Source organism: Triticum aestivum, chromosome 4B (genome assembly GCF_018294505.1).
Source record: "Triticum aestivum cultivar Chinese Spring chromosome 4B, IWGSC CS RefSeq v2.1, whole genome shotgun sequence".
Lineage (NCBI taxonomy): Eukaryota > Viridiplantae > Streptophyta > Magnoliopsida > Poales > Poaceae > Triticum > Triticum aestivum.
The window spans coordinates 671,787,284-671,808,609 of NC_057804.1; the positions used below are offsets into that span (position 1 = coordinate 671,787,284).

At 40.7% G+C, this 21,326-nt stretch overlaps 1 pseudogene; it reads left to right on the forward strand.

The window, feature by feature from the left end:
* Positions 1-2,395: 2,395 nt before the first annotated feature.
* Positions 2,396-12,091, forward strand: LOC123094070 (ABC transporter G family member 45-like; annotated as a pseudogene).
* Positions 12,092-21,326: the final 9,235 nt, after the last annotated feature.

The window sequence follows — 21,326 nt, forward strand, 5'->3', positions numbered from 1 at the left end:
CAAAGAAATGCCCAGCCACTCGATAGCACGATGTGCACAGCCAACAAGTCCAACACAATCAAAAGTAAAGATTGTTTTACAACAAAAGTAAATCAATCCGACCTATGGCAGGGTAGATCCGATCCGAAGGTTGCACTGCCATCCATGGAGGGAGAAAACCTCCCTGGACGTATGCTCTAGCCTCCACGAGATAGACGAGATACGGAGCCATCGCATACATGCATGAATAACCTGCACATGAGATGAAACATGTTTATTGTTAAAAACCACATCATTCCTGTAAAGCCACAACATCCAACACAAGGCATCCGCCCTCACAAGAATGTGTGCACAAAATTGTTTATCAATACCCCGCAAGCAATTGTCAAACATGTTACGTGCACTTCGAGGGGATATAGATTTGAAGTTACTTGAACTATGGCCCACACCGCGCGAGTAAACTTACACTCAAAAGATTAAGTGTTTAATAGACTCGTCACACTGGCAGAAGACACATGTCTTGCTACCTTGCTAGTTGCATCATGCCAGGTTATCTCTTGTTAAGATTACGCCTCTACTCAGAAACACGAGGAATATCTTCACTCTTAGAGGTATTTTGAGCTTCCATAATCTTTTGTTATCAACCAGAACATCACTATGAGCCAGTGCATCGTACAAGGACTTGACTGAAAATCTGCCGTTCTGATGCAGATTCCATCGAAAGTTGTCTCGTTCGCTTGACGGCTGAATGGCCTCTAGAAGAATGGTTAATTCCATGCTGCCAAGCGAGGCACAAGAAGGTTCATACGGAAAGAAATATCAGCGTCTTGTTCTACGAAACCTTGTTTGATCGTGACAAATTTATGTTTGACAATCTTGTAGAAGCTAGGGTATTCTAGCATAAGTGGGGTGGCGCCCAGCCAGGTATCTTCCCATAATTGAACCTAAGAACCATCCCTAACCGAGAAAGTGCCAAATTGAAAAAAAAATCCTTGGCCTTCATCACACCATGCCAAAAATGCGATCCCTAGGTTTCCAATGAACTTGAGAAATGGCTTTGGACCCCATGTACTTGTTATGAATGATTTTCTGCCGGACTCCATTCTTAGTGAATAGTTTGTAAACCCATTTACTCAGAAGGGCAATGTTTTGAATCTCAAGATCTTGAATTCCATGGGCCCCTTGACTTTTAGGTTGGCATAATATACTACATCTGGTCAGCCGATATTTCTTGGGTTCATTATCACACTGCCAAAAGAATCTGGATCTAAAGTAATGCGGATGTTGAAGAACCCCTTGCGGTAAGTGGAAAAATGGCAACATGTATAGAACTATATTGCTGAGGACAAAGTTCAGCATCGCAAAATTTAGAATCATTTAGCATCACTAAATTGCGGTTTTGCTAGAAAATTCTAAATCACGTCGTAGCACTCCAAATTCCCGGTTGATGCATTCATATATATGATGCATTGGTACCAAGCTTAGTTATTAAGTTAGGATGCTTGATCAGTGCTTGGTTCTTTGATGCATGCACGTGTGTATGTCAAGCATACGTACGTGGTAAATAATGTATGCATTTTTTTTTCATGATTTAACGAAGAAGATTGAACTTGCTTAGCTTTGCTGTAGCTCCTCAGTAACCTTTCATTGCTACTGTCTGAGCTGCCGCTGAATGACATAGCACTCTGTTTAAAACTTTGGTCACATCTAAACCGGGCCTATATGTTGTTACATACTCCCTCTCGTCCTTTTACTCTGCATATAATAATTGTGTGAAGTCAAACTTCATAAAGTTTGACCATATTTATATGAAGAAATTTCAACATCTATATGTTAAAGTTATACAATATGAAAATTTAAGTCATGACGCATCTACTGATATTGATTTCACGTTGTGAATGTTGGTATTTTTTTCTATAAAGTTGGTCAAACTTTACGAGGCTTGACTTTCAACAAATCTTATATCAAAGGGAGTACATACATACATACATACATACATACATACATACCCAACATGCATGACATGGTAACGTAGTATCAGCTCAATGGTGTGAAGCTGGATGTCCCCTATGGCTCGTTGAGAAATGAAGAAAAGAGAGGAGACGTTGCTATCGATCGAATCGAAGACTTTTTTTAGCATATCTCTGATCCAAGATATGTCAGCCAGGTTGTTTAGGAGATGTGTGGCACTGCTCGCAAGGGATGGGCGCGCTTAATAGCAAGCAGTGTGGCAGATGCATGGGAGATCGATCCAGAGCAAAATTACTATTATTATTATTGTGTTGTACATGATAGTAGACAGTTGGCAAGCAAGAAATACTAATTATGAAGAGAGAGAGAGAGGGGGGGGGGGAGAGAGAGAGAGAGAGAGAGAGAGAGAGAGAGAGATTTGTGCCAACTCACACGTACACTTATTACCTAAAGTCCACCCGGCCGGCCGGATCAAACCTTTCAAACTTGAAGCATGCACATGCATGCAATCGGATCGTGATCGTGATAGCCTGTGATCGATCGCTAGCTAGGGGACGTACGTGGGCACTTTGCTATATATCCAACCCATGGAAGACTTTCTTTTCTTTATTTCTCCACGCGATCGATGAGCCTCCAAACCATCAATAAGTAGTTTCGCGCGCTGATCCAAACTAGCAGTTATATATATGGATATGATCTATACATCCATGAGGACAAGCAGCTAAGCTAGCCACTTGCAATCTGCGAGGATCATACATTACATATCGTCGTTTGCTTGCAGCCGGAAATGGCGGCAACGAGGGTGGAGGGCGAGCCGCCGCCGTTCACCCATGAGGACAATCGCCGCTTCCTCCAGATGCTCCGCGACAAGAAGCAAATGTATATATGCAAGCTGCAACGACGATTGATATGTGTTTATATGGAGGGAAGGGATCGTGCTTAATTTGCTTTGTTTCAATTCGCAGGCTGGGAGTCGCCAGCCCCAAGGCCGTGGAGGTGCAGTTCCAGGACCTCACCGTGGAGATCCACGAGCGCATCGGCCGCCGGGAGCCGCCGACGCTGCCCAACTGCGTCGTCAACGCCGCCCAGGTACGCGTACCCACGTATTAATTCCAAGACACCGCCTAGGCCCTCAGTGATGTAGTAACTGTCTATACTAGTATTCCGACTTGAGAAACATCTTTCTAATCTAGGAGTATTTTTCTAGGAGTTGGCATCATATTCGCACATGTGTACTACAAGGAAAAGAGCAATCAAAATTATAAATGGAGCAAGCGGAACAATTCGACCGTCAAGGTAAGTATTTTACTAGTAAATATAAAGACACAGTTTTCCTTAAAACAATTTTTCCAAGGATATATATATATATATATATATATATATATATATATATATATATATATATATATATATATATATATCTTAGTAGAGTACCACAACTCAAGGTGGATGATTCATTAGTTTACTGACCAAAGATACTTTTTTTGTAATCCTATCATAAATCAGGATGACACTTCTACTGGGAGCACCTGGTTCCGGGAAAACAACCTTTTTAAAAGCATTGGCAGGAAAGCTGGATTTGTCTTTGAAGGTACGTAGCAGATTAAGTTATATACACATGCAAACCAAACTTCCTACTTACAAGAAAAGCACTGGATAACAAAAACAATTGTTCTTGATGTAACATCTCTTAATAGCGCAAAGGAAAGCTCATGTACAATGGAGTTGAAGTCAATTCCTCAACACCACAACACTTGCATGCTTACATTAGCCAGTATGATCTTCATCATGCTGAGATGACTGTCAGAGAGACGATTGATTTTGCATCCAATATGTTGGGAACCAATAACGAATTCGGTAAGGCACCGCCTATTCATAGTACTTGTCTCAAATAGCTCTAGATTCTATGTGCACGAATGAGCTAATTATAATAGAATCCATATGTAAACTATAACTTTAGAAGCACCCATGGTGATGCTCAAGGTGTCTTTTTCTGTGTGTTTGCTCAAGGTGTCTTTTTTTTTGCTGTGACATGAATACTAATTAATATATTTCTCATATTTGGAATGGAAACCATAGAGATGATCGGAGAAGCAGCAAGAAGAAAACATGATGTTGTAAACGAAGTTGACAAAAATCTTGACTCATTTATTAAGGTGATTGCTTTAATTGTTCCTCCGATCTGCTAAAACAATATTCCATTTCTCTGGTCACTTACAATATGTTATATGCAGGCTACCACATTTGGAGAAGGAAGAAACCTTACAACAAACTACATTATCAAGGTTTGTGCTATTGTAACTTTTCCATTTACTCTCATTTATCTTGACAACATAATCACAAAATCTTTGTAATGCAGATACTTGGTTTGTCTGAGTGTACAGATACCCTAGTGGGGGATGAGATGAGGAGAGGCATATCTGGAGGACAAAAGAAAAGATTAACAATCGGTTAAGATTCTATCCTTTCTATTGCATGTGATCCTCAATGTTTGAATTTATTGCCAACCTACGCCAACCGCTCAATATTTTGGGTATCTGTTTAAATACATTCAAATGATTGAGGAACCATAGCTAAGAGGTCTATAGTTCAAGACTCGAGCCAAACCACTCATGTAAAATAGTTACGAGCTACATCGTTTCCATGCATAACCCATGTTGACCATATTTCCTCAATATATCAAGCTTATGGCTCATCAACCTTTGTTGTCACATATGAGGTTGCCATTTTCAAACAAACTTCCCATTTTTGTAGATAGCTCAACTAAAATTTTACCATCTTGTCTATGCACTTATTGTGTGAGATATTTATCAGTTAAATAAAAACGTATTAGTGCACCATGCATGTAAAGGTTATAGTAGAACATATCAAAATGACACCATAATTTTTGAACATATTCGATCAAAAAGGACCATGGAGAGCTATATATCAATACTAGTACTAGATGCATTAATGTACTAATCACCTAACAACCCATCTAGGTTATCTACGATTGTAAAAGAAGTTTTTGTCGCCAATTCTAATCATGTTTTAATTTACTCTCTTATAATGAATCATCTTAATTAACACCACAAAGTGGTATAATTCATCCCATGGTTTATATTTAAATTTGGTTTTATCTGGCATGATTATAATATGGAAGCATTTCTCCACAAACTCTCTATCCACCACCTCATGACACTCCTTTCGTCTTTCTCCACCATGGAACACATTTGTGAAAAATTAGTGATCTTCGGCAAGGATGATCTTAGAAGAGCTATATTATGCCAACCATCTACATTCATGAAACCATCCGGTGTATTGCTAATTCAACTAAAGTGTTACCTGTTCGAGAAAAATATGCATTATAAGTATGGTATAAGTAGTATTTATAGTGAGCCTATGGAAATACTATAGAATTATATATAAGTTGAAAACTTAATTATTCTTAAGGAACAGATATCCATAGAAAGGATGACTTGATATTTATTCTACAGCATCAGAGCAACCACGTGTATTAGATTATAAGTACGCATTGAACCCTAACTATGACACAAGGTCAAAGTTAAACCAAAAGTTGTAACACAAGATATATGAGAATCAACCTTCATGGCCATTATTCATTTTGGAGAATAAGGTATTTTCAGTGATGCTTCCTCTGACAAGCAGTATGATGAGGACCATTTTGGTTGATGTTTCACATGAGGTAGCTAATAACACGACTAGTCTAATGCAAAAAGTTCAAAATATTTGGCAGAATATAAACTACTAAAAATGTGGAATGATATTATTAAAACTAGTCTATATTCCGATTCATGATTAAATATATATTTTTTAGTGGAAATGTAGCTAAATATTTGGGGGGTGATATTGTTTTCCACTAATTGTTTTGAGTGTTTTAGACCTTAGTTAACAGATTCAAACATTATACATAATTTCCGCTAATACCATTCTAGAATAACTTTATGACTCTTTGGAAACAAAACAACTCTCTGACTGCACCCACCTAACACTCACTTCTTTTCCGACCAAACCAGATGCATGCATATGGGACGGATGGGTGGCGATCCCCACCTTTCCACCATGTTTTTTATGCTGAAACATGCGTGCAATAATATTTGGCCCACCTTGTCTCTCCCTCTACACATTTCATTTCTAAAATTTCTATTAGTTTAAATTTCCCTAAAGTTGAATCCAATAGTTTGATTTTCTTTTAGATTTTGAATTTTCCAAATGTTTGATTTTTTCTTAGAAGTTTGAACATTTTCTTAATGTTCCAAGAATGGAATAGAAGTGGAAGGGCCAATCCAGGAACAAAATTTGCCAAAAAATGAGATTAAATAGGGGAGGGCAAGTCCAAAAATAGGGAGTGGGGATAATCCAAAAGTGAACACTAGCAAGATCCCTAGCGCGGGAGACCTCCAAATAGTCGTGCCCTTTTCTGAAGTTATGATTTTTTTACGTTTTTATGAGAGTATCTAATACTCCATCCATCCCAATATAGGTGTCTCATTGTACTAAAGTTGAGACACTTAGTTTGGGAGGGAGGGAGTGTGTTGTTAGTCACATCATCTACCACATTAGGCAGCCTTCCAGACATATTTTACTTCCCCAACCACCTTGCAACCCATCTTAAGATTAAAAATGATCCTATCTTGAAATTTATGGGCCTAGATCTATGCTATTATAGCTGGACCTCCACCCTGGCTTTGTACCATGTCTTTATATAAAAAGGAATTATGTAGACAAGTGAAAGGTGCTCACACAAATGGACTACATTCATATCTTATATTTTCTATTCAATGAAGTACATCATTTTTACAGTACTTCATGAAGTACATGTTAACAATACAAACGGGCCCATTATACAACAAATATGTCAGCTAATCAGCTAAGTAGAACCAAAAAAAATGTTCTATGGTGCCCAAATATTTATGTTCTAACTAATATATTTCCCTCATTATATAACTAGTGTTACATTTCACAATGATCTCCTTAATGCAGGAGAAATGCTAGTTGGTCTAGCAAAATGCTTCTTTATGGATGATATTTCAACTGGTCTTGATAGCTCCACGACGTACGAGATCATAAAAGTTATACAACAAATGGTTCATTTACTAGATCTCACGGTGGTTATTTCCTTGCTTCAACCACCTCCTGAGACATTGGAATTATTTGACGACATAATTCTTTTATGTGAGGGCCAAATTGTATACCAGGGTCCTCGAGAAAATGCTACTGATTTTTTTGAGATTATGGGATTCAAATGCCCCGGCAGGAAGAATATAGCTGACTTCCTTCAAGAGGTACTACGTCAGTATTGTACGAAAGAACTATTGGATAAACAATAGTGTGAACAATTTATTATCCTTACCAAATTACTATTTGGAATAACTTATGGGCAACTAGTACTTTAAAGTCATGAAATTTCAATCAAGGGAATTTATTTTTGTAATGTGTACTTGCTCACAATAACATTGTAACGAACTGACAATGGTTGTTTTCCATTTTCATAGGTGACCTCCAAGATGGACCAAAAGCAATATTGGATTGGTGAACAACATATGTATCACTACCATTCAATTGAGAAATTTGCGGTATCATTCCATTCATCCTATCTCCCTCGACTTGTACAAGACAACCTTTTACTGCCAAATAGTAATATAGTAAACGGTGAGGTGGTAAAAACTGGTTCAGGTCTCTCCAGATGGAATATTTTCAAGGCATGTTTTTCAAGAGAAGTACTACTTCTGAAAAGAAACTCCCCAATACACATATTCACAACCATACAGATAACTATCCTTGCTTTGGTGATATCGACTATTTTCCTTCGGACAAATATGAACCACAAATCTATACTTGATGCCAACAAGTATGTTGGAGCTCTCTTTATTGCTGTTATGCTAGTAAACTTCAATGGCATGATTGAAATTGCAATGACAATCAAGAGACTTCCCACTTTCTACAAACAAAGAGAGTTACTAGCATTGCCAGGATGGGCACTTCTTACTCCAAATTTCCTTCTTAGTATCCCAATATCACTTATGCAGACAGGTCTTTGGACAAGCTTAACCTACTATGTGATTGGCTATGCACCTTCCTTTATTAGGTATCTCTTCTCTTGGTTAATTAGATATATAATGACCATAGTAGTTTAAATAAATTTGAGTGATAGAAAAAGGTTGCCTTAATTACTTCTTGCAGATTCATGAAGCACTTCTTGGTACTTTTTTCCATGCATCAAACATCAATGGGCATGTGTCGTTTGTTAGCAGCAGTGGCAAGGACGCTAGTAATGGCCAATGTTCTAGCAACCACAACCCTTATAGCAATCTTTATATTTGGAGGCATCGTCATTTCGAAAGGTTAGATCAGATTTAGCTTAGTCTAATGCAATGTGTATATAAAAACTATAACATAGCACATGTTTTAGGACATGTTTGCAACTAAGACACTCAAAAAAATTCTACAATGAAACAGATGATCTCAAACAATGGTTACAATGGGGATATTGGACATCACCATTCACCTATGCGCAGAATGCAATCTCCTTAAATGAGTTCCTTGATGAAAGATGGGCTACAGTAAGCAATCATTTCAATTCACATTTCTGATAAGGTGCATCAAATATGTACTAGAATTGTAACTTGATGATCATGTTCTTGTTTTTTTACAGGAATTTCATTATGAAAATGATAATACGATTGGTGAAGCTATCCTCAAGATCAGGGGGTTTCTCACAGAGTCTCACTGGTATTGGATTTGTGTCGGCATTTTATTTGGATTCGCGCTCGTCTTCAATGTACTCAGTATATTCGCACTGGAGTTCTTGAATTGTACGTACATAAAGATATATATCCAAAACACTATAAATGTTAAATCATAATTACAATTGGTATTCATCATGTTTTTTTTACCATTTTGCTATCTGCAGCGCCACATAAACGTAAAGTTCACACCAATGCCACGGATACAATGATGGAGTGTCCAACCAAAAAAATTGGATCTCACGATGCATCAATTCCACAAGGTGTCCTTCCATTTCAGCCTCTTTCCTTTGCATTCGATGCTATCAATTATTCTGTCGATATGCCTAAGGTATGCTCGAGAACACAATACCTTACTAAATAGTAGCATCCATTCTGATCACATGTTCACCAAATTAACGCATATCTTACACTAGGAGATGATGAAGTATGGAGTAACAGAGAAAAAACTTCATCTACTACAAGATGTCAGTGGTGCTTTTAGGCCAGGAGTGCTAACAGCTCTGATGGGGATCACTGGTGCTGGAAAGACAACATTGCTCGATGTTTTGGCCGGAAGAAAAACCGGAGGGTATATTGAAGGTACTATCAAGGTAGCAGGATACCCAAAGAAGCAAGAGACATTTTCAAGGATCTCAGGCTATTGTGAACAAAGTGACATTCACTCCCCTAACCTCACTGTATATGAGTCACTTCAGTTTTCTGCAAGACTTCGCTTGCCTTCAGAAGTTACATCACACCAAAGAGATGTATGTGCAATTATTAACATCATTCGAAGTTAATACACATGCAAATATCTCACAATACATATCTTTGCATTTTTAGATGTTTATACATGAAGTGATGCACCTAGTTGAGTTAACATGATTGAAGAATGCAATGGTGGGTCTAGCAGGAGCAACTGGCCTGTCAGCTGAGCAACGAAAACGGCTAACAATGGCCGTGGAGCTGGTAGCTAGTCCTTCCATCATATTTATGGATGAACCAACCACTGGCTTGGATGCCCGTTCTGCAGCAATTGTCATGAGAGCTGTAAGAAAGACAGTAGACACGGGACGAACTATTGTATGCACAATTCATCAGCCAAGCATTGAGATATTTGAATCATTTGATGAGGTAAGAGTAAGTCTAATTTGAAATATGTTGAGTTCTTTGTAAGGGAAAATAGGTCAAAATTATTCGTACAAAACAATCAAGAAAGAGAATTAATAGTCTTGTGGCGCCAAGTCAAAGACTGGAAAGAGCAGAAAATTATCAATACACATGATAATAACTCTTAATGACAGTAAGTGTGTATATATATATGATGTTTAAACATATATGTCTTTATTATTATGAATCAGTACCACTAAGTTGCTGCCTATATGTTAATTGAATTTGATTAATTGCAGCTTCTACTTATGAAAAGAGGTGGTCGGATCATATATAGTGGTTCACTAGGTCCACATTCTTGCAACATGATAAAGTATTTCGAGGTAAGAGTGCCTATTTTTTAATGTATATTCACAAGATGGGAACAAAAAACATTATATGCTTTGTCACAGGCTATACCTGGTGTTCCTAGAATAAAAGAGGGACAAAACCCAGCAGCATGGATGTTGAATGTTAGTTCACACACAACAGAATACGAGATTGGACTGGACTATGCAGAAATTTATCGACACTCCTCTCTATACAAGTAAGTGATGTAGTCATAATGCTATAGCCCCTATAATGCAAAATTGATTTTATAACAAAAAGTATTGTTGTTATCTTGATTCTGTAGGGAGAACATGATTCTAGTTGACGAGCTTGGAAAACCAACACCTGGCACAGAGGATCTACATTTTCCTCCAATATACTGGCAGAACTTTAGGGCACAATGCATGGCTTGCTTGTGGAAACAAAGATGTGCATATTGGAAAAACCCGGAGCATAATGTTGCTAGATTCCTAAACACGTTTGTTCAATCAGCTATGTTTGGAGTTGTATTTTGGCAAACTGGATCAACGATGTAAGTAGGAATGACAACAAACCTAATGATTTTATTTCATAAAAATTTATCATTCCTCAACTATATCTTAACTTAGTTTTCCTGTCTAATAGTAAATAGCAACAAGATATATTCAACATACTAGGACTCATATATGGAACATCACTATTTCTGGGCTTCAATAATTGCACTATGTTACAACCAGTTGTGGCCGTGGAGAGGGTTGTTCTCTATCGAGAAAAGGCGGCAGGCACATACTCCACCTTGGCCTATGCCATAGCTCAGGTAATGTTACTTTACCAACATATTCTAAAGTGAAAAAAATTCTAAACCTAGAAGGCTTGGCATATTTTTCTGAACTCCACCATTGGATTTCTATTTGTAGGTGGCAGTTGAATTGCCTTACATGCTTGTCCAAGTGTTCATGTTCGCGGTAATCATTTACCCAATGATTGGATTCCAAATGACTGCTGGCAAGTTCTTTGAGTTTATCCTTTACATGGTGCTAAGTTACATGTACTACACACTCTTCGGGATGATGACGGTAGCATTGACACCAAACGTTGAGATAGCTTCTGGATTAGTCTACCTTATCTTCCTCTTTTGGAATGTCTTCTCCGGCTTCGTCGTTGGAAGATTGGTATGGCTCCCCTCTCAATCTACCACTTGTTACCCACCCACCCACCCCCCCCCCCCCACCCCCTCCCAAAATATTTTTCCTAGTAATTATAGAGCAAACATGAGAGAAAACCCAAATATTAGACTCATGGAATTCCTAACTAACTGCTAAATAGATTGCAGCATGATTTAGATTTGGGGTTTATATTTGACTATTTTTCATGATAAAGAAACAATAAAGGAGGATAGATCATGCATGGTTAACCTGATGAACAATAACAATGTGTATGCAGCTAATCCCGGTGTGGTGGAGGTGGGCGTATTGGGCAAACCCATCAGCATGGACGGTGTATGCGCTCATGTTCTCGCAGCTGGGTGATCGTACGGAGCTAATTCTTGTGCCCGGGCTGCCAGACCAGACAGTGAAGGAGTTCCTCGAGAGCTACCTTGGCCTCGAGGACGTCTACATGAACCTTGTCACCTACCTGCATGTGGCCATTATCGCCTTGTTCGCCATTGTCTTATTTATCTCCTTGAAGTACCTCAATTTCCAGCGGAGATAGAACAAACATAATGAATGATGTCATCTGAATTACAAGTACACTAAGTGATAAACCACTTTACTGTATAAAGCTAAGAGAAGAGAAGCGCCCAATTAATTATAATAAACACATGAGCACAATGATGTTGGTTCAAGAGGAAATGTTGAAGTAATCACCATATTTGAGTGAGATGTTGTATATGTACTCTCTCCGTTCTAAATATATTGTAATTCTAGTATTGTCTTAAGTCAAACTTCTTTTAATGTTGACCAAGTATATAAGAAAATATCATCTGTAACAACAAATTAGTTCAATTAGATGCCGGCGCGTAGTTTAAGTCAAAATGCGCGCACGCTTACAATAGCGCAGCCGTATATATATATATATATATATATATATATATATATATATATATATATATATATATATATATATATATATATATCTACTATGAATATTTGATATTGAAGACATTAGCACACATTTTGTATATCCATAGTGTATTAGATATTATCGCATTTTTTGTACATTTAATGTTGTAGATATTAGCATATTTGTATGGACTTGGTCTAATATAGAGAAGTTTGACTTGAGACAAAACTAGAACTTTATTTAATTTGAAGTGAAGCAAGTATTATTACTTATTTGTTGTGAAGGCGCATCCAGTAACTGAGTAACACCTAGCGGTTGTGGATCATTTTGTCGCACTTGCCAGTCACACCATTCAATCAAGCACATAAACATATTTTGTAGTCATTTTTAAAACCCCATATGTGTTTATTACTCAACAAATAATCCTACAATCAGAAAGAACCAACTCGTCGCATGAGACAACATACCACCCACTAACACACTTCTAGCTTTAGCACTGGACTGTTTTCCCGCTAACTCAACAGCCACAAAATTTGCCTCCCTCTTAATCATCGACAATTTGAAGTCATGTAAGAGTTGGATGACCCGATACGCCCTTTATTGCATGGGGGTTGGGGGAGGGAGTTTTATTCCATGATTATAGAGTTAGAGTCACGAGGCAAAAGTTCCTCCATACATGGGGTCCTTGATGCAACCACACAGCCGTGGTGCACTCCGTACAACTATAATTCGCTAAACAGTCGACAACTCTATTGGTCTCTACTATGTTTCTGAGGGGGGGGGGGGGGGGGGGGGGGTTATTCCATGATTATAGAGTTATAGTCACGAGGCAAAAGTTCCTCCATACATGGGGTCCTTGATGCAACCACACAGCCGTTGTGCACTCAGTACAACTATAATTCGCTAAACAGTCGACAACTCTATTGGTCTCTATTATGTTTCTGAGGAATAAACACCCTACCCACCATTAAACTTTTGATTTCTGCAACAAGATGATTGTATGCCGAACGAATAAGCAATCGCCAGTAATACAGGATAAGGCCTCCGTGGAGTCCGATTGGACAATGACGGGGAGGCTAGAGTGTTGTAACGCCAAAGCCATCCCCTACATGATTGCATGGATTTCAACCTCCAGGGCGTCATTGCAGTTAAACACAAACTGATAAGCTGCAAAAATGACAGAATCATCATATCGCCGTAGAATCATACCTGCCGCCGCCGCCCCACTCTTCATCGAAATGGAACCATCCACAGACAAGGCAACATGATCCCAGAATGGTGGCGGCCAAGGCCTATGAGGAGCAGGACTGCAGGAGACTTCTTCACCATAGGTGGGATGAAATCATCTACTGGCATCTTACCCTTGAGTATCTCGTCCGTACTGTATCTACTTACATTGCCAATGGACTTCATGTAGCTAGCAAGGTACTCAACCGTAACATGGACTGAAGGTACACTTTTTTCATGGATCAGATCATTACAAAGCTGCCATATACACCAAATCAGCATAATCACGTTGTCACGTTCAGCCTCGCAGCAGAGGAGTTAAAGATTAAGGATTGACTGACAGATGCACATGCATACATCAGACACATCTTTTGTGCAATCTCGTACTCCCTCCGTTCCTAAATATAAGTCTTTTTAGAGATTTCAATATGAACTACATACCGAGCAAAATGAGTGAATGTTGTACACTCTGAATTATATCTATATACATCCGTATGTATGTAGTCTGTATTGAAATCTCTAGAAAAACTTATATATTTAAGAAACGGAGGGAGTAGTACGCAACAGGATCAGGGTGGGCGCAGCCCACTTGAACGGCTTCTAGCCTGGCTGGACGAGGAACGGATGCTCCAAATGCATGCGTCACCAAGCATGTGATGTACTCATAATAGTTTGTGTACGACATTCACTCATTTTGCTCCGTATGTAGTTTATATTGCTATGTATCCATATTCAAAAATATATGTATGGATGTGGATATTTATAGTGAGTATTCAAAAATGTGGACATGTTATAACATCATAATGAGCACATCCGTAACATGTACTCATTTTGCTACGTATCCATATTCAAAAATATATCTATATACACTCTGATACGTAGTAGGCCACGTGCGTGTCAGATGTACTCATAAGCAACCCATGGTTTATATTAATCCTCTGTAAATGTGGACATGTGGTCATGACAAATAAAACGTAGGTAGTTCTTAAAAGAGAGTAGGACCTGTGATTTTGATGATAAGATAATACTCCCTGCATAAAGGATAATACAATAGTGATCTAAACACTTTTATATTTTATTTATTTATGCGAAGAAAGTACTATATTGTACATTTGTACTGTACACAATTTTTAATAGATGTCGGCATGTCGCCTGCAAAAATATATGAGTGCATGCATGCATGTCCTCATCGACTCCTTTAACATCGGCGAGGGGAACTATCATGGCACCCAAATTTGCAATTTGGTTAATTAAATTGATAATACTTGTTAAGCTCGATAATTGAACCAACTGTTCTTTCTTTCTGCTCCCCGACGAGGCCGAGGGCCCCTCTCCTTGCGTCCGTCGCTCCAGGATGGGATGGGGCGGCCATTGGCTTCAGTCCGGTAGCGGTAGGGTTAGCAACAAAATTTAGGGCATGTCACCCATTGGTGGTGCCGAGATGATGTTGTTTTTTGTAAGGACATTTTTGTTTCAGTTTTCAAGGGCTCAAGTAGGAGGTTCTCTATAGCTAGCTTATGATGTTTCAGGTTTCCTACAGACTGCCTTTTTCTTATAGAAGGGATGGCGAAAAGACGCAATTTACAGAGGGACGAGCGTTTTTAGGGAATGTCGTGAAAACCGCAAAAGACTGATCTAAAAACTAGCCAATACCTGCGATTGGCAAGCTTCCAGCAAATGCCAGGTCACGCTGATTAATTGCGTCTAGGGTTAGTGCCACAACTTCTAGGCCTAGTGCCGCAAAATATATTGGGTATGAACATCTTGCTATGAAGTGGAATACACCGATCATCAAAGGAAAACTAACTTTGCAAAGTCATGAGTGACTCACCGGTCCCTAGTGGTTCGCTCCGGGTAGATCGCTTGTGGGTTCGTTCCAATCAACCGTTGATTAAATATGAAAAAAATAGGAAAAACTCATATAAAACGAAAAAGATTGTGAATTCAAAAATGTTCACAGATTTTGAAGAAAAGTTCATGAATTTTTCAAAAAAGTTCACCGAATTTGAAAAAACATTGTGCAATTTTGAAAAAAATTCATTGAATTTCATCGGATTTGGAAAAAGGTATCAGATTTGAAAACAAGTTCATCGGATTTGAAAAAAAATCATCAAATCTGAAAAAAGTTCATCAAAATTGAAAAGGAGTTCATCGATTTTAAAGAAGGTTCACAAAATTTGAATTCATCAAATTTGGAAAATTTCATTGATTTAAAAGAAAAGTCCATTAGTTTTAAAAAAATCATAATATTTAAAATGGAAAAGAAAAAAAAGGCCAAAACAAAAAGGTTCACATTTTTTTAAAACGCATTAAAGACAACAAAAAAGGATAAGAAAAAACAAAAGAAAAAGAAAAAACCGAACTGAGGTAGACAATAAAAGGAAGGAGTGAAGTAGCTTTACACAAGTGGGATCATGGTCGGGTGGTTAGAGCCTAGCACTCGCAACAAAGTGTTTTCGGGTTCAAATCCTGGATCGCGCACCTTTTGGACGTTTCTCTAAAAACAGAAATTTGAAGAAACAGTAGTAACCGGATTCGCCCCTTCAGGCTCCTCGTAGTATCGTGTGGCTATTAAGGAAAGGCAACATGATGAATGATGCCACGAGGATTTATGCTCAACACATGGGGTGGTTCCAGAAGTATAACTTATTTTCAATTTGTATTTTATTTTATGAGCGATGCTAGGCGCCGGCGCACCGGTCGAACGCTTCGGCCGGTTCAACCCTAGCCATCAGATCGGCCCGTCCCGATCCGTTGGATCTTTATCCAATCAGGTCGTCCTCTTCCTCTCGCGAGCGCGGACGGGAAAAGGAACCCCGTCTCGCCGCCCGCACGCGTTTTCCCTCGTCGCCGCCCTCCCTCGTTTGCCCTCCCCGTCTCTGATCGCTGTCCTCGCCGCCCGTCTTCGCCGACCGCCCTGGTCGCCAGTCCCAGCCCTCGGCGGCCATTCTCGTCACCGGCTTCGCCCATGCAACAGCCCACCCATGCGGCTGTAGCTTCCGTGGCAACCGTTGTATCTCCGATGGCGACGACCGGAGCTCACCGGCTTGCTCACCGGTGTGCTCGCCGGCGCTCATCCCCCGCCTGCAACAAAAAAAAATCGAGCGCCCCAGGGAGATGCTCAGTGCTGCAACCTACGACAAAAAAAGCTACAACTAACGATAGGAAAAGCTTCAACCGACTACGAAAAAAAGATTCAACCAGTATACCACTGGAGCTATGGATGACCAAGAAAAGTTACAACCGATGACATAAAAAGCTTCATCTAGCGATGAAAAAAGCTTCATCCGACTATAAAAAAGGTTTCAACCATGGAAACAAAGCCATGGACGAAACTGTGAGATGTTTGGAAATTTTTATGCACATGCCTTCATTATGTCATTGATATGTATCCATCATGTCCAAATACTTACCGTTTGATCTCCGACCCTTCATTATGTGATGCAGATCCATCGTTTCCATATATCCTCTAACATGGGTAACATATTAACTTGTTTAGTTAAAAGCTCATGTGTGTCTCCTTGATCTTGACTAGTGGCTGGCTCCATGCCATGCATCCATGGCCTCGTACAACTCCTCCCAGGTCACCTACGGTTGTGCGCGAGGGGATCCGGCCTGCCAGGGCATGGTGCAGCCACATAGTGGTCTACTACGTCATGACGTGATGCATGGCTATGGCCCATGTCGGATCAGATCAGATCTAGGCGGTAGTGGCCATCTCCTTCGCGTTCGAGATAGGGCGGCAATTGCATGGGGATTCCTATACCGGTTGGGCAGCAGGTGATCTTCCTTGCCAGTTTTGGTGTCGCCATTGCCTTGGCACATTGGTGGCAAACACAAGGTTTATGACAGTGGTGGATCGGTGCAAGTGAGGCACATAGATGCTCGGTTTGCACACGGTGGCAGCCGACATGAGGTGTGTCGCAACATCGCACATGGAGACGAGCCGTGGATGATCGGACCTACGAGGTTTCTCTGCGAGCTATGTCCATCTGTATGCTTGGCTTCGTGTCCTCCTCCGTTGTCAGCTTGACTTCCATGAAGACATGACTCCAGTTCGCCTTTGTGGGCTCTTGATGGCAATGATGGATTTTGACTGCAAATTATGTCCAACCATTGTTGAAGACTTGGGGCTGTCGGATGGCCTCTCATGGGTTCTTGGCGGCGTCAATTACCATGTTGATGCTGGCGGTTGTGCTCCGACCTGCTTCCCATATATGTGGTATGCACAGTTGCGTTTGTCCATGTCAGGGTTGTGAGGGTATATGGCCGTTGAGGAGTGACAATCTGGCTTGCAGCAATAACTTCTTCAATGAAAGTGGGAGGCGGCAGTACAGGGTGACATTGGTCTGGTGGTGCTATAAGAACAAGGATTTGAGTTCTGGAGTAAAAACTCTAGGTCTGACCTGGACTGGTTGTACCTAGCAATGGTGGTGTTCTTACATCATTCCCTTGTTGAAGGCATTGTTTAGAGTTTTCTAAAACTTCCTCTTCGAGGTGAAAACCCAAGATTAACCCTTCGTGGGTGGATTTGGCGATGACGGCGCTCACGCGTTGTTCTCTTTTTGAAGGCGTCGTTTTTGAAGCACTTTCACCATGTCTAGGTGCTGTCATCGGCGATGATTGATGTTGTTGGTTATTGCTGCATGTTATAGCTCACTACGGGATTTTGGAGTTTGCATTTTTTTGTACTTTGTGTGTGTATGTGTGTGTGTGAGAGAGAGAGGGAGAGTTCGTGTTGGCTGTGTGTATCCTAATTATGCAGAGGCCAGGTGTGAGTTCATGATGATTTGTATTCTCTTGATGCGACATTATGAGTTAATTTTTTTTTAGTATCACAGCGCACTTTATTGCCTAAGTTCAATGTTTACAGGGATACATAAATGAGCAGGTGGTGCATCAAGCCACACATGCCTACCTATATCAAGGGACGTAGCCATACGTGCTAGTCTGTGAGGCTCCCCATTATATTCGCGCTGTTCATGACTAAAAAGACAAGCACTAAATAAATTTCTTCGTTCTTTGATCTCATGAAACACCATACAATGTCCACCAAGGTTCTTTGATGCTTCGATTTCCCGGACGACTCTCAGACAGTCAGTAGCAATATGTACTCTTTCCAGGTCCAGGTCCTCACTCAACGCTAGTGCTTCTCGACATGCAAGTGCTTCCAGGGTTTCTGCATCAGAGATGCCCTCAAACACCACTATTGAGGCCCCTTGGAAACGCCCTTGCTCATCCCGGCATACGGCCCCAACAGCCCCTCTGCATTGCCTCTTCGCCACAGCTCCGTCGACGTTGATCTTGCAATGTCCTGTGAGCGGAGGAACCCATCGAGGCACCGCCCGAGCTGCCCCATGCCAGGGCTTGGTCTGCACATCTAACACCTTAAGCTCCTCCAAGTATCTGTTGATGAATAGATGCGTCGACAATGGACTTTGGAATTCATGCTCATGAATTGCTTTCCTCCAGGCATACCATATAGCCCACAAAGTGACTAACACCTCGATAAACTTCTTGTTGGACAGAGTCTCGCTCATCCTGAATAACCATAACTTCGCATCTTGTGTTTCATCTCCATATATCGGAAGGGTAGAATCATCATCCCGCACCGCCCACACACTTTTTGCCATATTACAATCCAGTAAAGAATGTCTCCATGTATCATTTGCTGTGTTACACAGGGAGCAGACCGGTGTGGTGGCCATTTTCCGTTGTGCACGTACCTCTCCCGTCGGCAATGATGCCTTGGCCAGCCTCCAAGCAAACATACGTAACTTTGGTGGTACTTTTGTGCTCTATAGCTTCTTCCAACCCTTCTCCTCCTGCTGTAAATTGGAGTTCCCCGTGTCACCACTCAGCCAAGCTTCTCTTTGTAACTTAGTATCAACGAGAAACTTATAACAAGATCGCACCGTAAAAATTCCGTGTTGATCGTAGTGCCATGCCTAGAAATCATGAGAGTTTGAGTGACTTAATGGAATCTGTCGTACCACCTCGACGTCCATAGGCAGCATATAAGTGTTTAGCTTCTGAACATCCCATTCTTTTGTTGCTGCAACTATAAAGTCAGCTACCTTCTCAGGTGGATTTGCAGCCGCTGCACATATTGGTCGCAGCATGAAATCACGTGGTAGCCAGCCATCCTCCCATGCATTCGTATCTGCTCCGTTACCTATGCGCCGGATCAAGCCCAGTTTGAGTACTTCCTTTCCTTCATGTAAAGCGCGCCATACCTGAGATGGATTTGTTCCCAACTCTGCATCAAGAAAGTCAGTAGCCGAAAAATACACCGCCTTGAGTAGGCGTGAACTCAGGGAGTCTTGATCTTGTGTTATTCTCCACGCTTGCCGAGCCAGTAATGCTAGGTTGAATATCTCCATATCCCGGAATCCCAAGCCTCCTCTATATTTTGGCATGCACATGGATTCCCAAGACACCCATGCCGTTTTTCGTTCGCCCCTTTTGCTGCCCCACCAGAACTTACGAACCATCGACGTGATACACTCACACAAGCCCCGTGGCAATTTGAAGACCGACATGGAATATGTTGGTATTGCCTGCACAATAGACTTAATTAGCACCTCCTTGCCACTTCCTGCTAACATCTTCTCCATCCAGCCTTGCACACGCTTCCATATGCGCTCTTTGATATATGAAAACGTTCCATTCTTTTCACGTCCCACATCTGATGGTAACCCAAGATATCTTTCATTTAGCGATTCAGTTGTTATCTCTAGTACAGCTTTCACTGATTCTCTGATCACCGTTGGGCATCCTTTACCAAAGTATATTGATGATTTTTGGGTGTTAAGCTTTTGTCCCGAAGCTTGACAATATCTGTCCAGAATCCCTTTGAGGGCAGCGGCCCTTTCACTTGTTGCTCTACTAAACAGTAAACAATCATCTGCGAACAAAAGCATACTGATTTTTGGTGCACTTGGGCTGATTTGCAACCCCTCGTACTCTCCTGTTGCACAAGCATGGCGCATTAAGCTTGAAAGACCTTCTCCTGCCAAAAGAAACAAATAAGGGGAGATTGGATCCCCTTGTCGAATGCCTTTTGTTGGTCTGAATTCTCTTGTCCTCACTCCATTGAACAGAACCGAGAAGGTGACAGAACGTACACCTCTCATCACAGCATCTACAAAACTCCGAGCGAGCCCAATCTTCCTCATTATGCCCTCAAGATACACCCATTCAAGGCGGTCATATGCCTTTTGCATGTCCAGTTTTACCGCACAGTGAGCATTTCTTTTACTTCTATTATTCTTCATGAAGTGCAAACACTCGTAAGCCGTAATGACATTGTCAGTAATAAGTCGACCGGGCACAAACGCCGACTGTTCTTCAGAAATAATCTCAGGGAGAATCTGCTTCAGTCTGTCAGCTAGTACTTTCGAAGAAATCTTGAAGATCACATTGCACAAGCTAATTGGTCGGAACTGAGACAGAAAGGTTGGGTTTTGTACCTTAGGAATAATTACTATGAATGTCCTGTTGATCTCCTTAGAGGAGTCCTCTCCCTTCAGTATTCTGATAACAGCCTTGGTCACCTCTACGCCACACAAATGCCAATACTTCTGGAAAAAGTGAGCTGGAAACCCATCCGGTCCCGGTGCCTTGGTTGGGAACATTTGGAACAGTGCTACCTTCACCTCTCCTTCAGTGTAGGGACGTGTAAGTATCTCATTCATCTCGTGTGTTACTTTACAAGGGACATGTGATAACACTTCTTCCATGCCTATGACACCCTCGGAAGCATATAACTTCTCATAAAATTGCACTGTCATCTCTTCCATCGCAACCGGGTCCTGGCATGTTGTCCCATCCTCTCGCACCAGACGAGTTATCTTGTTCTTCTTCTTCCTATTTGATGCCTTTTGCTGGAAAAAACGA